The sequence below is a fragment of the Lepus europaeus genome, chromosome 13 (genome assembly GCF_033115175.1).
Source record: "Lepus europaeus isolate LE1 chromosome 13, mLepTim1.pri, whole genome shotgun sequence".
Taxonomy (NCBI): Eukaryota; Metazoa; Chordata; class Mammalia; order Lagomorpha; family Leporidae; genus Lepus; species Lepus europaeus.
This window is the reverse complement of record NC_084839.1, coordinates 86,124,227-86,138,707: the sequence shown is the minus strand read 5'-3', so window position 1 is coordinate 86,138,707 and position 14,481 is coordinate 86,124,227.

Sequence of the window (14,481 nt, the reverse complement as noted above, 5' to 3'; positions counted from 1 at the left end):
GTGTGTCACTTCCTCTGAACTCTGAAGCATCCTTTTTTTTGTTTGTTTTTAGATTTATTTGGGCCGGCACCATGGCTCACTAGGCTAATCCTCCGCCTGTGGTGCCGGCACCCCGGGTTCTAGTCCTGGTCGGGGCGCCGGATTCTGTCCCAGTTGCTCTTCTTCCAGGCCAGCTCTCTGCTGTGGCCCGGGAGGGCAGCAGAGGATGGCCCAAGTGCTTGGGTCCCTGCACCCACATGGGAGACCGGGAGGAGGCACCCGGCTCCTGGCTTCGGATCGATGCAGCGCCGGCCGTAGTGGCCATTAGGGGAGTGAACCAATAGAAGGAAGACCTTTCTCTCTCTCTCTCTCTCTTTCTCATTGTCTGTAACTCTACCTGTCAAATAAAAAAAAAAAAAAAAAAGAATATTTATTTGTTTTAAAAGAGAGGGAGAGACCAATCTTCCATCCTCTGATTCATTCCCCAGATGGCCGCAACAGCCAGGACTGAGCCAGGCCAAAGCCCGGAGCTTCATCCAGGTCTCCCACGTGGGTGGCAGAGGCTCAGACAACTGAGCCCTCTTCCTCTGCTTTTCTCAGGTTATTTATTAGCAGGGAGCTGGATAGGAAGTGGAGCAGCTGGGACACGAATTGGCCCCCACGTGGGATGCTGGCATCACAGACAGTGGCTTAACCTGTTATGCCACAACGCCAACCCCTGGAGCATAGTTTTGTTTTGTAGATTTACTTATTTTACTTGAAAGGCAGAGTTATGAAAAGGCAGAGGGAGAGGTCTTCCATCCACTGGTTCACTCCCCAAATGGCCACAATTGCCAGAGCTGTGCGGATCAGGAGCCAGGAGCTTCTTCTGGGTCTCACACGTGGGTGCAGGGGCCCAAGGACTTGGGCCATCTGCTACTGCTTTTCCACACTTTACCAGAAAACTGGATTGGAAGTGGAGCAGCTGGGGCTTAAACCGGCCCCCATATGGGATGCTGGCACTGCAGGTGGTGGCTTTACCCACTACACCAAAGCCCTAGCCTTAGCCCTAGTGTTGTGTTTTTAAAATGTTTTCCTAGTTCTAGTCCCGGTCGCGGCGCTGGATTCTGTCCCGGTTGCCCCTCTTCTAGTCCAGCTCTCTGCTGTGGCCCAGGAATGCAGTGGAGGATGGCCCAGGTGCCTGGGCCCTGCACCTGCATGGGAAACCAGGAGAAGCACCTGACTCCTGGCTTCGAATCAGCACGGTGCGCTGGCCGCAGCGGCCACTGGGGGGTGAACCAACGGCAAAAGGAAGACCTTTCTCTCTGTCTCTCTCTCACTGTCCACTCTGCCTGTCAAAAAAAAAAAAAAAAGGAAAGAAAGAAAATGTTTTCCTGCAGGACCGCAGTGCCACTAGTACACAAGATGAGTAACAATGTCACAGTGTGATAATGCAGTTTACCTGAGAATTTCTCCAGTTGCCTCAGACGTGACCCTCACACATGACTTCCATAGTCCCCTTGCGGCGCCGGCACATCAGGTTCTAGTCCCGGTCGGGGCGCTGGATTCTGTCCCGGTTGCCCCTCTTCCAGGCCAGCCCTCTGCTGTGGCCCGGGAGTGCAGTGGAGGATGGCCCAAGTGCTTGGGCCCTGCACCCCATGGGAGACCAGGATAGGCACCTGGCTCCTGCCTTCAGATCAGCACGGTGCGCCGGCTGCAGCGCGCCATCCACGGCAGCCATTGGAGGGTGGACCAACGGCAAAAAAAAATATGATCGGAGGGAGACAGTGGAAGGGTGGCAGTCTCCCTAGAGGTGCAGAGCTTACGTTGAGCTCAGGATTAGCCAATAATAGCAGCCATTACGGAGCACTTGTGGGAGGTATCTCTCTGTCATTCTAACTTTCAAATAAATAATCTTTAAGAATTTATTTGTTTATTTGAAAGAGTACAGTGGGAAAACAGATCTTCCATCTCTGGTTCACTCCCCAAATGGCCACAACAGCCTGGTCTGGACCAGACCAAAGTCAGGAGCCAGGAGCTTCTTCCTGGTAGAAGTGGCCCACTTGGCACCGGTGTACCCGGTTGCTGGTTGAGCAGCACTCGACATCACTTCCTGCTCCTTGAGGCACGTGGAGCAAGGGACGCAGCTGCCCAGGCCACTGCGGACTGCTGTGACCGTCCCACATCACACTTCGGGGCTCACCCCAGGCCTACAGGACAGGACTCACAGGGGCAGCTGGCTCTGATTGGACACTGACTCACCTCAGCCAGGGGCAGCAGCGGCTGGAAGAGTTTGGGCGGTGGGAGCAGGGATAAGGATACGGGGAATTCTGGTGTCAGCACCCAGTTGGGCTCTTTGTCCTCACCCAATAAGAGTGCCATTTTGGGATTTGATTTCCTCTTTTAAAATCTGTTCAGTCTTCCCTTTCTATCAGAAGACACAGAAGTGGCAAGCTGTGTAGAAGTTTGGGGGCAGGTCTGGGGCCTGGCCGAGTGACTGCAGTGGCCAGCCCTATGGTTCCCATTTTACTGTGCAGTTTTTTGGCAAAGACTTTGAAGAAATCTTTAGAACTTATAATGTGCATGCTGGGAAACACTCCCCACTACCCTAAAAGCAGGTTAGACAAGGGGTGAAAACCAGCTGCTCTCTGAAAGTACCAGAAGCTGCGTGGCTTGGGGTTGTATCACAGTTCTGGAGGCTGCAAGTCAGATCAGAGCGTAGGTAGGGTGGCTTCCTCCTGAGGGCAGCGAGGAATGTTCCAGGCCTCTCCCCCGGCTCCCATGGCTGCCGATCTTTGCCGTTCTTTAGCTTGTAGCTGCACCACCTTGCTCTGTGCCTTTGTTCCCCAGGTGTGTGCCTTGCCCAGACTTCCCCTTTTGCAGACCCCAGTCATGCTGGGGTAGGGCCCACCCTCTTCCACTATGACCTTGTGTTAATTATATCTGCAATGACTCTGTCCCCAAACAAGGCCATGTGCTGAGGTGCTGGGGGTTAGAATGTCTCCCTGTAGGGCCGGCGCCGCGGCTCACTTGGTTAATCCTCCGCCTGCGGCACCGGCATCCCATATGGGCACCGGGTTTTAGTCCCGGTTGCTCCTCTTCCAGCCCAGCTCTCTGCTGTGGCCCGGGAGTGCAGTGGAGGATGGCCCAAGTGCTTGGGCCCTGCATCCGCATGGGAGACCAGGAGAAAGCACCTGGCTCCTGACTTCGGATCGGCGCAGCACTGGCTGTAGCAGCCATTTGGGGGTGAACCAACGGAAAAGGAAGATCTTTGTCTCTCTCTCTAACTCTGCCTGTCAAAAAAAAAAAAAAAAGTCTCCCTGTGAAATTCAAACCATAGCGAGGCCAGAGCTGCAGAAAACTGAGCTTAAGAAGCGACTTGTCAACATAGTATCCGGAGGTCGCTGGGCTGGCGCAGCCAGCGTCCAGTAAGAATTCCCAGCCCGGCCGCAGCCTCCTGTCTTGCAGCTTCAGGGTTGAGCAACAGAGGGCAGTGTTGTGCAGGCGGCCCTTGGGATTTTACAGCTCCAAGGAACTGACAGGTCAGTGTGGGCACCCCCATCCCCTCCAAGGCCTGATTTGCATCAAGTCCTGTGAATAAATGAGAGGAAGTGGGTCAGACGACCACAGCCTGTGTGGGCGGATATGGTCGGTTGGTGGGAAGAGGGGTTTGTCCCTTTGGGCAACTGGGAGGTTGGCAGATGCCAGCCTGGTAACCAGGGGAGAGAGACAGAGACGCTTACTGCCTGCTTATTGCTTGCTCCCTCACTGGCTTTCTGCTTGGGGTAACCAGTTCAGTTTCCAGGCTCGGAAAGTGGGCCAGCTCCTACAGATCTAGCCAGGATGGGCAGGCCAAAAGGAGGGCTCTGTGGTGGTCAACCAGCCATTCTCGTGCTCTGTTAGAGCTCAGGCAGGTTCGCGATATTGCAGCGTCTCAGAGAGACAGTGTGATGAGGCAACAGTCAGCCGGGATTTCCTGCGGCCCACTGTGTGTCTGATGGCTTTCAAAAGAACCACAAAGCCGCTGGGGAGACAGCATCGAACTAGACAGAAGTAGCTCAGCCCTGGGCCGACACCACCTTGTCCTGCATGGCAGGGATAGAGCAAGATGGCCCGAACCGCGACTCCACGTACCAGGCCTACAGAGAAGTCCATCTGGGTCCCCAAAAGTCTTTGAAGTCCATGCAAGTGAAGTGTCTTCAAAAAGCTCCCGGGAAATACGTGTTACTAAAAAATGAGCCCTAGGTGCTGGTGCTGTGGTGTAGCAGGTAAAGCTGCCGCCTGCAGTGCTGGCATCCCATGTGGGCGCTAGTTTGATCCCCAGCTGCTCCACTTCCGATCCAGCTCTCTGCTAATGTGCTTGGGAAAGCAGTGGAAGATGGCCCAGTCCTTGGGCCCTGGCACCCATGGAGGAGAGCTGGAAGAAGCTCCTGGCTCCTGGTTTTGGCTTGGCCAAGCCATGGCCATTGTGATCGTCTAGGGGCATGAAACAACAGATGGAAGATTCTCTGTGTCTCTCGCTCTCTGTAACTTTCAAATTAATAAATCTTTTTTAAAAAATGACGCATGAACTACAAACATGTTTGCATCCAGATAAATTTCTCTGTCTTTAAAGGTTTAGTCCTGGCCGGCGCCGCGGCTCACTAGGCTAATCCTCCGCCTTGTGGCGCCGGCACACCGGGTTCTAGTCCCGGTCGGGGCACCGATCCTGTCCTGGTTGCCCCTCTTCCAGGCCAGCTCTCTGCTGTGGCCCGGGAGTGCAGTGGAGGATGGCCCAAGTGTTTGGGCTCTGCACCCCATGGGATACCAGGATAAGCACCTGGCTCTTGCCATTGGATCAGCGCGGTGCGCCGGCCGCAGCGCGCCAGCCGCGGCGGCCATTGGAGGGTGAACCAACGGCAAAGGAAGACCTTTCTCTCTGTCTCTCTCTCACTGTCCACTCTGCCTGTCAAAAAAAAAAAAAAAAAAAAAAGGTTTAGTCCTTTATTTGAAAGGCAGAGTTACAGAGAGGGAGGGAGAGGTCAAGGGAGAGCGTGTCCATCCTCTGGTTTACTCCGTAAATGACCTCAAAGACTGGGACTGGGCAGGACTAAGTGCAAGAACCAGGAGCCAGGAGCTTCATGCAGGTCTCCCACATGGCTGCAGAGGCCCAAGTACTGGGCCATCTTCTGCTTTCCCAGACACTTTAGCAGGAAGCTGGATTGGAAGTGGAGCAGCCGGGATCCAAAACAGCTCTCATATGGGATGCTGACATTGTAGGCATTGGTTTAACCTGCTGTGCCACAGCACCGGCCCCCTAAACCTTTCTTTTAATGTAATTTTTCCATGAATGTTTTCAATTAACCTTGCATAACTAATGTCATGTCATCATGGTTTATCCTTTAGAATATTCTTCACACTCCTTTGGGTGTTGCCTTCAGATTCTTTTGTTTTCTGTGGTAATTATTGAGCTATTAAAAGGTGAAGCACTTACACATTTACCTTATACATAAAAAGGTAAAGAATAAGCTATCATCTGTACAACCCCCAAAACCAGAGATTTTTCTAAACTTACATCTGTACATAGCATTTTTTCTTTTTCCTTGTATCTCCTCCAGGCATTCAAATTGGGTGGTTTAATAAATGAAGTAGCTGGGGCTGGCATTGTGGTATAGTGGGTTAAGCCAGTGCCTGCACTGCCAGCATCACATATGGGAGCTGGTTTGAGTCCCAGCTGCTCCACTTCCAATCCAGCTCCCTGCTAATACACCTGGCAGTGTAGCAGAAGATGGCCCAAGTGTTTGAGCCCTTGCATTCCTGTGGGAGACCCGGCTGGAGCTCCAGGCTCCTGGCTTTGGACTGGCCTAGCCCTGGCCATTGTGACCACTTCTGGAGTGAACCAGCAGATGGAAGATGTCCCTCTCTCTTTCTGTTTCTCCCTTTCTCTTAACTCTTTCAAATAATTAAATAAATAAACAATTTTAAAAAGAAATAGTTCTTACAAAGTCTGCCTCCTCTCCCCAGGGGTGGCCAATTTCACCTCTGCCAGGGGATGATCTACTTCTAGGTCTCTAAATAATGTGTCTACACTGCTACACTTTGCTGTGTCTCTTAGGCATTGTATGGAGATGTCTTTCTTCCCCCCTCTCTCCTCCCAACCCCTCCTTCTCCCAGAGCGGTTCCAGCCAATCAGTTCTGGCGTTATGTAGCGTTGACATTGGGGCTGGGATGAGCAGGGAGACAAGGCAGGACACTGGACTGCTTTCTTGCACAACTCTTGTTTTCCTAGAGTGAGTCCTTGGCTTTTCATCTGTCTACTTTGTTGTGTTCTTGTCACTAATTCAGTCCCACCGCTTCTGCCACTGAGCTCACTGTTCCCATACAGGCGGTGTTGTGATAACTCTCTCTGTCTGCTTGGGATTCCTTTCTTCCTCATCCATGCTCTCCCCATGTCCTTTTTTTTTTTTTTTTTTTTTTTGCCAAAGGAGAGGTAATGTTACCAAAGGTAACATTTTAAAAAAGATTTATTTATGGGAGAGACAGAGATAGAAAGAGACCTTCCATCTGCTGGGTCACTCCCCACCCAAATGGCCACCATAGCTGGGGCTGAGCTGAAGCCGGCAGCCAGGAACTCCATCCGGGTCTCCCAGGGGCTCAAGCACTGGGACCATCCTCCACTGCTTTCCCAGGCACATTAGCAGGGAGCTGGGTGGGGAGTGGAGCAGCCGGGACTCAAACCAGGGCCCATATGAGATGCTGGCATCATAGTTGATTCCACAACGGGACCAAAGCCCGATGGGCTGTCTCAGCCTTTCGTGCAGCTGCCAAAGGTGCAGCAAAGCCTTTTGCAGTGATGGGGACGCTCTTGAGTGGTGTAAGGGCCTCGGGCTTTGTGCTAAATGTGGGATAAATGTTCTCCAATATCCCAACAAGCCTACAGACCCCTGCAACTGCTTCATGGCCGCTGGGGTGCAGAAGGTCTGGATTTTGCCTCTAACTACCTTCGTCTTAGCCGAACAGACAACTCCTAAGACTTTGACAGAGCCCCTGTCCCTCATTCTGGACTCGTTGTCCAGCTGTGTGACTTTAGGTGGCTCTGCAAAGTGGGCAGAGAAGCTTCCTAACCTGCTGGGGAGTCTCAGGTTAATATCACATCATCTCAGGGCCGGTGCTGTGGCGCAGTGGGTTAAAGCCCTGTCCTGAAGTGCCCGCATCCCATATGGATGCCGGTTCTAGTACCAGCTGCTTCACTTCCGATCCAGCTCTCTGCTATGGCCTGAGAAAGCAGTAGAAGATGGCCCAAGTTGTTGGGCCCCTACACCTGCGTGGGAGACCAGGAAGAAGCTCCTGGCTCCTGGTTTCAGATCAGCTCAGCCGTTGCAGTCATTTGGGTAGTGAACCAGCGGAATGGAAGACCTCTTTCTCACTCTCTCTCTCTGCCTCTCCTTCTCTCTCTGTGTACCTCTGACTTTCAAATAAATAATTCTTTAAAAAAAAATAAGAAATATTTCAAAAATAAGTAAGGAAAAACCAAACTATACCAAGTGTTGGTTAAGATGGAGGAAAGCCCCGGTTGCCCCTCTTCCAGGCCAGCTCTCTGCTGTGGCCAGGGAGTGCAGTGGAGGATGGCCCAAGTCCTTGGGCCCTGCACCCCATGGGAGACCAGGAGAAGCACCTGGCTCCTGCCATCGGATCAGCGCGGTGCGCCGGCCGCAGCGCGCCTACCGCGGCAGCCATTGGAGGGTGAACCAACGGCAAAAGGAAGACCTTTCTCTCTGTCTCTCTCTCACTGTCCACTCTGCCTGTCCAAAAAAAACCCAAACAAACAAACAAACAAAAAAAAAAAAGATGGAGGAAAGCAATGTGGCAATACTGAATCCAAACAGGTACGCTGGCCACCTCCACATTAACACAATCTTTCTGTGTCTTTACTCTGTGTCTGTACAGAGAACAAAACCAAACCAAAACCCAAATCAAAACAAAAACAAAACTTTCCTGTAAAGTGCAGGGGATAGGGTGAAGGGGTGGGGAGAAAGTGATGGCACTCTCATATCTCACATGAGACACAGCGTGAACATACATAATAAAGGGAACAAAGCATAATTGAAAACATCCTTAAAATGCCAATCCGGACCCTCACCTCACACCACATACAAAAATCCACTGGAACAGATTGCATATGTAGACATCCAAAACTATAAAGTGTATCAGGAGAAATTATGTACAGCCTTGAATTAGACAAAGTTTTCCTAGACCACAAAAAGCCTGAAACATAAAAATTTTAAAAATGGATACATTGGAATTCTTCAAATTAAAATCTTTTTCCCTTTGGGGCTGGCATGGTGGGGCAGTGGGTTAAGTCACCACTTGTTTGCCAGCATCGCATATCAGAGTCCCATCTACCCTGCTTCCAATCCCGCTCCCTGCTAATGTGCCTGGGACACTGGGACTGACTTCCCCATCAAGGCTCAGCCCCGTTCCCAGCTGCGGCCCAGGTCAGACCTGATTGTTTCAGGTATTTGGGGAGTGAACCACTGGTTGGGAACTCTCTTTGTCTGTCTATCTGTCTCTTTGTCTTTCTGCCTTTCAAATAAATAAAAATAAATAAAATTAACCAAGGAACAGCAGGGGTATTTAAAAATATCTAAATATATTCCTACTATGTGACTTAGCCATTCCATTCTTAGGTATGGGTGAGAGTGGGCATTGGGGTGCAGAAGATGAAGCCACGGCTCAGGACACCATGCACCATATCGGAGCCCCTGTTACTCTGAACTTCTGATCCAGTTTTCTGCTAATGCATCTGGGAGGCACAGATGACGGCCCAAGCACTTGGGTTCCTGGACACATATGGGAGACCCAGATAGAACTGCTGGCTCGTAGCTTCAGCCTGGCTCTTGTGGGCATCACTCTGCTTTTCAAATAAATATAGAAACAAATCTTTTGGGGGCTGCCGCTGTGGCATAGTGGGTAAAGCCACCAGCTGTGGTGCCGGCATCCCATATGGGTTTGAGTCCCGGCTGCTTCACTTCCAATCCAGCTCCCTTCTAATGCGCCTGAGAAAGCAGTGGAGGATGGCCCAAGTGCTTGGGCCCCTGCAGCTGCATGGGAGACCTGGAAGAAGCTTCTGGCTCCTGGCTTCGACCAGGCCAGTTCCGGCTATTGCAGCCATTTGAGGAGTGAACCAGCAGTTGGAAGACCTCTCTCCCTCCCTCCCTCTCTCTCTCCGTTTCTGTAACTCTGCCCTCAAATAAATGACTAAATCATAGCACAGCAGGGGGCGAGAGCTAGGACAAGCATACGGGGCTTTTTCAGTGCCTCAGCCCGGAAGTGGCACCTGAGTGCAGGGTTCTGAGGAGGGCTGGCCTCAGCGCACGTGGCAGACCTGGGGTCTGGAAACCAGCAACCCCCAGGCAAGCCCTCCACAGGGTGTGTGTTACTGTGCTCCCCCCCACTGCCCTGCCCTGGGGCACGCTGACACAGGGGGAGCATGTAGGGTCCTGGGGGGCCGCCTGAGGAGGGTCGGGGTATCCCACCCAGGCCTGGGGCCACCTCCCAGCACGCAGCAGGCCGCGACTTCCCATCCCGCCCTTGTGCTGAGTGCTCACCCAGGAGAGGCATGAGCAGCAGGCGAGGCTGTGCCGTCCTGGGCCCTTCAGTGTCCCTCTGCTGCTTGTCCCATACTCCCTTTGGGGTGGACGGGTTTCTGGGACAAGCCGGGAAAGCAGCTGTCCTGAGCCAAGAGAATGGAGGGGGGGACGAGGCTCCTGTCCTGTGGGGGGTCTCTCACCCTGACTGGGGAACCTCAGGGCCTCTCTGGACCATCCTGGGGCGTCCTGATTTCTGGCTTGTGCCGCAGCGGCAGCCCCTTCGGTTAAGCCCTTGGTGGCCGAGATGGGCTTAGCGACCTGGGCTTGCCTGAGCTCACGCGATGCTGGTGACAGAAGCAGGTGCCAGCAGGCAGGCTCCCCACGCTGACCCCGACCTGGGCCTCATTCCTTCTCCCCAGGCTGAGGCAGAGCCCCAGGGACCACACAGTAGGCAGCCCCCCTGCGCTTCAGGAGAGCAGACTTGGGTGTAAATTCATTCAACCACCAAAGAGCTAAAAATAAGAGGCGTGTGTGCCCCCAGAGCAACCCAGGAAAGGCCTTGTGAAAACCCAGCAGGTAGGGGCGGGTGCCCGGGGCTTGGGGCCCCCGGCGGTGTCAGGGGGTGGAAACAGGATGTGAGAGGAGGCCGTGAGAAGCAAGGTGGCTCCCGGCGGAGGCGGCCACCTGGTGCAGCGTGTTCTGAGCAGCGGAAAAAGACCCTGGGCTGCGTGGGAGTCGTCACATCCTGCTCGCAACCAGACCGCCCCCAGCCCTGCCGGCTCCCCGCCAGGCCAGTGCGCACTCTGACCCCTGGGCTGCGGCAGTGGGTGGCAGAGGACAGGATGTTGACTTCTGCGACAGGCACCTTGGATCTTCACGAGGGTCCCTGGCTCCCCCAAGGGCTCACCCCCAGAGGAAGGAGGAACACAGCCAGTAGCTCGCTGCCTGGCTGTCCATCCAACACTCATGTTAGACAGCCTGGTCGAGTCCGCTGGACCATCCCCTCCCCTGCCCCGGCCTGCAAGGCCCACTCCCTGACTTCCTGGAGGCCCAGGTGTCAGGGTAGGGGTGGCTGTGCGGAGGCCCGTGAATGGCACAGGGTTAGCTGGAGCTCTGGGAGGTCCCGGGAGAGGCCCTTGCTCCAGCCTGGAAGGCTCCCTGGAGGCAGTGAGGCCCAATGGGAGTCTAGGAGGATGGCAGGTGAGGGGTGGAAGAAGTCACCCCCAGCGGAATCGGCCACCAAGAGGCGCCGAGGGATCTGCCGGTGGCCTCTGCCCAGCTGTCCTGAGTCACCTGCCTGGGCCTGCTGTTGGTCTTTACGGCTGTGGCCATGTTAGGAGTGAACCCACAGATGGAAGATCTGGCTCTCTCTCTGTCTTTCCCTTTCTCCATGGCTGTGCCTTTTCAATAAATATCTTTTTTTTTTTTTTTTTGACAGGCAGAGTTAGACAGTGAAAGAGAGAGACAGAGAGAAAGGTCTTCCTTTTTCCATTGGTTCACCCCCAAATGGCCGCTACGGTGGGCGTGTTGCGGCTGGTGCGCTGCGCCGATCCGAAGCCAGAAACCAGGTGCTTCCTCCTGGTCTCCCATGCGGGTGCAGGGCCCAAGGACCTGGGCCATCCTCCACTGCCTTCCCGGGCTATAGCAGAGAGCTGGACTGGAAGAGGGGCAACCAGGACAGAATCCGGCGCCCCAACCGGGACTAGAACCTGAGGTGCCAGCGCCGCAGGCGGAGGATTAGCCTAGTGAGCCGTGGCGCCGGCCAATAAATATCTTCTTTAAAAATACCAATTTACACTCCCACCAAAAGGGCGTGAGATTCCTCGTGTGTCTGCCCTTGCCAGCGCCCGCCGGAACACCTGCCACTCGCCTCATCACACGGCTTGCGTGGCAGGCCCAGGGCTGCTGTGTGCCTGCTGGGCGTCTGCGTGCCGTGGCCGGCGAGTCTGTGTTGTGTGTCCTTGCCCGTTTTTCTGTCGTGCGTAGCTTTTTCACTCTGGGGTCTGGATGGCCTCACACCGTTCCTCTTCTCCACAGTGTTGGCTCCCTGGGTGTTTGATTTTCCTCTGTAACCGCCCCGTGACACACGCATGTCCACTTCCTCACTGCCGGCTCCCCCGCCCCACTAGCGTGTCAGAGGCAGGACAGCAGGAGGCGTGTTGTGGCTTCCTGTTAAACTTCGCAGCACCTGTGCCAGGCACGCAGCAGGCTCTCCTTGGCCCCCCGCTCATTTCTAAAAGCTTCTGTCTTTTGGTACTTCCTCCACATCCGGTGCTCGCTCTGTCCCTCTGCTCAAGGCCAGCTTGACCGGACGGGCACTCGTCATTGACACAAGGTCAAGTGTCTCAGTTCTTTCCCCACGTGACTTCGATGTTTTGTGCCCGAGGAATGCCTTCTCTGCCCCCACGCCATCGGCGACTTACAGCGTACATTCTCCCTGTCCTGGTGCAGTTTGGTCTTTTTTTTCAATCAATTCAATCCACATGGAGAGTGCTTTTTTAAGTGATATAAAATATGGCTCAGATTGTATAAAAAGCCGACAGCAAGTTGTATTACTGCTGTGGATGGCAGAAGCCTGCGTACGCTCTGTGGGCCTGAACTGCTGCTCCTCTCCCTAACTGTGTGGTTGGATTTTCGGACTGGTTCCGAGAATCCATTTTTCTATTCCCATGGTGGAACTACCCTGCTAAAATGACTTCACTCTCATCGTCTGTTTTTATACCAAGGGGGATGTGTCCCGCCTTCCTAGTCCTTAATCCTCCAAGCCCTAACGTCAGCCCCATCTTCGTTGTTCTTTTCTTTTATAAATATTTATTTATTTGTTTGAGAGGCAGAGAGAAAGATGGAGAGAGAGAGAGAGAGATAGGGAGAGAGAGAGAGAAAGAGAGAGAGAGAGATCCCACCCCCTGGTTCATTCCCAAGATGCCTTCAGGGACCCAAGACCTCAACCCAGGTTCCCCACGTGGTGATCGAAGCCCAATCACGTGGGCCTTTCCTGCTGCCTCCCAGGGTCTGCGTTAACAGGAAGCTGGAGTCAGGGGCTAGGGCTGGGTATGGAACCCAGGTACTCTTTTTTTTTTTTTTTTGACAGGCAGAGTGGACAGTGAGAGAGAGACAGAGAGAAAGGTCTTCCTTTTGCTGTTGGTTCACTCTCCAATGGCCACTGTGGCTGGCGCGCTGCGGCCAGTACACCGCGCTGATCCGAAGCCAGGAGCCATGTGCTTCTCTTGGTCTCTCATGGGGTGCAGGGCCCAAGCACTTGGGCCATCCTCCACTGCCTTCCCGGGCCATAGCAGAGAGCTGGCCTGGAAGAGGGGCAACTGGGACAGAATCCGGCGCCCCGACCGGGACTAGAACCTGGTGTGCTGGCGCCGCAAGGCGGAGGATTAGCCTAGTGAGCCACGGTGCCGGCCCCAGGTACTCTTGATCCGGAATGCAGACGTCTCAACCAGCATTTAACTGCTGGGCTAAACGTTCTTTTTTGTTTTATTTATTTATTTATTTATTTATTTAAAGATTTATTTGAAAGGCAGAATTACAGAGAGATAGAGGCAGAGAGAACGAGAGCCTCCATCCACTAGTTCACTCCCCAAATGGCTGCACTGCTGGACCTGGGCCGATCCGAAGCCAGGAGCCAGGAGCTTTCTTCAGGTCTCCCATGTGGGTGCAGGGACCCAAGCACTTGGGCCAAACAGAGAGCTGGATCGGAAGAGGAGCAGCCAGAACTTGAACCAGCACCCATATGGAATGCCGGCACTGTAGGCGGTGCCTTTACCCGCTACGCCACAGCGCTGCCCACCCCCCATCTTTGCTCTTGATTTAAAAGTGCATCTTCACTTGTTTTGTGGAGGGCCCCAGCTTGTCAGGGCCCGTTAAAAAGTCTTGCAGTGGTAGATGTTTGGTGTACTGGGTTAAGACATCGGTGGGGACGCCTCCGCTCACCCTGTAATCAGAGTGCCTGGGTTGGGGTCCCAGTCCCGCCAGTGTGCACCCTGGGAGACAGCAGGTGATGAAGGCTCCAGTGGTTGGGTCCTTGCCACCCACACGAGAGGCCTCGGCTGAGTTCCCAGCTCCCTATATTGAGGCCTCTCTCTCTCTCTGACTCTCAAATAAGTTAAGTAAAAGCTCTGTGTGTTTGATTGGGTTGATTCCGGGCAGGCAGGCTCATGTTGTGCACATAAGGACGGTTTCTTCCTTTCTCCTGCGGCTCTTTCTTGCTCTCAGGGAAGTCCAGCACACCCTCAGTAAGGCACAGCCACGTCCCCGGTGCGTGCGTGTGTGCATGTGTGTGTGCGTGTGTGTGCATGTGTGTGTGGCTTGCTTGCCTCGTTGTGGCTCAGTCAGATACTCGCTGCTGGAAAGACGGGTTCTGTCTTTCTGTTTCCAGTGTTCCCAGAATTCCGCCTTCCCATTACCTTGCCTGAGTGTCAGATGGCATCAGATTTTTGACACGCTTTTGCTTGCTGTGGAATTTCAGCCGGGCACGAAGCTGCCCAGAGTGACGGTCAGGTGTGGCTGGGTGACGTGTTCTGGCTGGCACAAAAACGCTGGTGCTACTTTCTGGAAGTGCCCTCCTTCCAGCTTTCTGCTGATTGGAATGTTGATGTGAAAGGGGGAGCTGGAGCAGCCACCCTGGAAATGGAGACTATAACAGCAGAGCTACAGGATGGAAGGAGTGGGATTCCTGGGTGCTTTGAAGACGGGGGCCTCCGTGCCAGTTCTGAGCTCCTGCAGGCCCACTGAACCCTGAACCTCTGTTTTGTCAGCCAGGTTAAATTCCTGCTTGTGCACCTGGGTGCTGATGAAGAGTTTCTAGTAAGGTGTGCCGTGGTGTGGCATGGGCAATCCTATAGTTTAGGACGTGCACTCCAGGAGCCAGCGTGCTGGTGCAGCGGGTTAAATGCTGCCTGTGATGCTGCATCTGGTTCCAGTCCTGGAGGTTCTGCTTCTGATC